Source organism: Symphalangus syndactylus, chromosome 13 (genome assembly GCF_028878055.3).
Source record: "Symphalangus syndactylus isolate Jambi chromosome 13, NHGRI_mSymSyn1-v2.1_pri, whole genome shotgun sequence".
Lineage (NCBI taxonomy): Eukaryota > Metazoa > Chordata > Mammalia > Primates > Hylobatidae > Symphalangus > Symphalangus syndactylus.
The window spans coordinates 20,547,549-20,550,515 of record NC_072435.2 but is presented as its reverse complement, the minus strand read 5'-3'; the positions used below and the strand labels follow the sequence as shown (position 1 = coordinate 20,550,515).

The 2,967-nt window shown below is 54.6% G+C and overlaps 1 protein-coding gene across 1 annotated transcript in view; it reads right to left on the bottom strand.

Moving 5' to 3' along the window:
• ZNF418 (zinc finger protein 418) overlaps positions 1-2,967 on the bottom strand; it is a 165,195-nt gene that overhangs the window by 143,779 nt on the left and 18,449 nt on the right. The window lies entirely within an intron of this gene.

The window sequence follows — 2,967 nt, the reverse complement described above, 5'->3', positions numbered from 1 at the left end:
AGGCAGAGACATTTTTCCAAGTCGCCTTCTAAATCAAAAGCCTTTGGACTTACCCACGTCACATCCGCCTGCTGCTGCTTCTCAACCAAGCTGCCCCCACTCTCGGCCTCTGTCCCTGACGGCCCTCTCGGGCTGTGCAGCTCCCACGGACCTGCCGCTGCCTTCACTTCATCCTCGCTGCCGCGCTTGCCTTCTCACGCTTGCCTTCTCGGAGCGCCCCCTAACCGGGCCTCCGGACCTTGCTTCCCGGCTCCCTCCAGCATCCCCAGCTTTTCCCTGCAGTCCCCACTGGGGGCTCCTGGCTCTATCCTATGCCTTAATTGCTGGTGGGCTCCAGCTCCCCTCCTGGCACCTTCTCTCTCATCCTGCAAAGGAGGAGCTTCTTCTACCGAGCTCAGGATGGAGAGTGGGGTCTTGGCCCCGCAGTCAGCCCATTACCCTCGGAAGCCCCCCCGAGCCTTCTCTCAGGCGCAGATTGATCGTCTCGGACAACGGGATGTGTAGAGATAGCTCTCCCAAGTGCCCCACTTGTTGGGAGCCAGGGGCTCGTTCCATGCCGTTTCCATCTCAGTCTCCACCTGCTGGAGGCACAATCACAGCTCAGTTTGTTGGTGCCAGAGTTGCACAAGAAGTGGGTGCCATTGAACACAAGGCATCAGTCGGGCTCCAGCCCACCTGGGCTGGCCCCAGAGACATCCATCTGGTGTCCCTCAGTTCTCCAATTGAGTTTGTCCGAATAACTCATCTTCCCTTGTGCAAAAACAAAAAACAACAACAAAAACACGCAAACTGCCTCCCCTCTGGGGTTCCCACTCCCCTCAGAGGGACCACCACCTTCCAAGGCCCCACAAGGATTTTTGATTGCCCTGGGAACTCAGCTCCTAACCCCTCTCAGTTCTCTTTTCTCCTCTGCACCATCAGCCCCCGGCTCTCTCCCCATTTCTTGAATGCCTGCAGCTGCCTCTAAGCAAACTCTGCCTCCAGCCCGTCCCCTCTGCCCCATCCCCATCCTGCAGCCAACACGGTCCCTCTAAAATGCAGACACTGAAAAGACAAAGCCCAGCAGGGCAGCTCCATCGTGTCCTTTGCGGCCCCTGCTGCCTCCACAGCCCCCAGCACTGGGATGGTGGAGGCTGGTGTCCTTAACTCACTGTGTCTCCACCTAACTCCACACTGCCTCTCACCCTGGCCTCCTCCTGTGCCTAGAACAGTCTCCACTGCCATACTTGACCACACCCAGATACAACAAGCCCTACAGAGTGAAGGGATGAGTGACTCAATGAGTGAGGGCAAGTCCCGTGGAGACACTGAGACACCATTGTGGGCTGCAGTTTCCAGCAGGGGAAGCCTCCCTCAACCTCTGAGGGGAGGTGGGCCATCCCTTGAGGGCCACTCTCAACTTGCTCCACCTTGGCTGACAGAAGCAAGGACGTGGCCCAGGATCCTGGAGGGCCACTCTCACACGCTACACCTTGGCTGACAGAATCAAGGACTTGGCCCAGGGTCCTGGACCAGTCGTGGCAGCTGCTGCAACTCACGAAAGCCACCATGTGGTGGTCTTCACCTAACTTGCCCAGTCCCAAGACCCTGCCCGAGCTGCAGTGAGACACAGCACTAGCCCCTCTCTTCTCTTTAGGTTCACCCCAGCTATGGAAGCCCCAACACCTCAGCACGCCTCCCTTGCCCTGTGCCTTCCTCTGCCAGCACCCCCCAAAGACCCCAACACCCCCATTACGATGTGCCCCAGTATCCTGTCCTCCAGCCCTTGTCACAGGAGCTGTGAGCCCAGCCCTGGGCACTTAATGCTCTGGAAGACCAGAGTCTCACAGGCCACCTTTCTCCCTGGCAGCCAGGGTCTCTTGGGTCAGAGGAGGGCTGGACGCTGCTAGGTTTTGAAGCTCTCAAAAAGATTTTTTTTTTTAAAGGGAGAAATATGTCCAGGGAGCTGTAACCGTTACAGTATATTTTAAATGTATGTGTTGAACAGATTAACTTTTTAAACATTAACATACAGCATGACACAGTTCTGCTATCCATGCTGTGATTGCAGGATTGCTTGGAAGCTGCACTGATGTGCAGCCCACCTGCTCATGGTGGGGGGTCCTGTCCCAGGCCACAGAGAGGCAACCAGCAGTGCTCTGCTTGGAGATCCGTACAGGAAGCCAAGAAGGAGCTGGGAGGGGCCCAGCCAGCAGTTACAAGAGACAGCAGGAGGTTCAGACCACAGCAAGGGCAGCACCAGAGTAGCCTCCAGCTCATCTTATTTGACTGGTAGAGTGTTATTAAAGCCTTTGAAAGCCCTACCAGCTTTCAAAAATCAAGAGATTTCACACAGAAATCCTGATCTCTGGGTTCTCTAGAGAAATCCAGACCTGGGACGCTGGGCTTACCAGTCCACACAACCCCACTTGGCTGGAGCCAAGCAGCACCTGCCCCTGTAGAAAGAGCCCGCCCCTGCAGGCATGTGCGGTTTAGAAACCTGGCTGGGAAAAACCAAGGATCAGAAGGTCTGAGGAAGGAAACAGAGGGGCAAGTTTGAGGGAGCTGGGCAGGGCCGCCTAGCCACCATCAGGGCTGAGCAGGCTCAGTGTGGCACTACTGACAGCTTCTCACCAGGACTATCAGACTGCTTGGGAAAAAGACTTCACCATGAGTTGTGTTCATACCTTTTGATCCAGTAAAAGGAAACGGTTGGGGGGGGTGGGGGGGACAAAAGAGTATACATTTTGTGAAAGAAAAATATACACAAAAAAATGTTTTGTGGCATTTGGGTGTGTGAGAGAACTGAAAAATGGCATTTTATGTATAATGGAAAGCCTCTTTACTGCAGTAGAGTGAAAAGCAGGCTAGCTTTCAGTGCGACGGTCGCAAATGTGGGGCTTTACAGTTCTTGGAATGTACAGGACACCCTTAAAAGCCAAGAAGCTTGCCTTTGCTTTGTTTACATCAGTGCATTATGATTTTGAG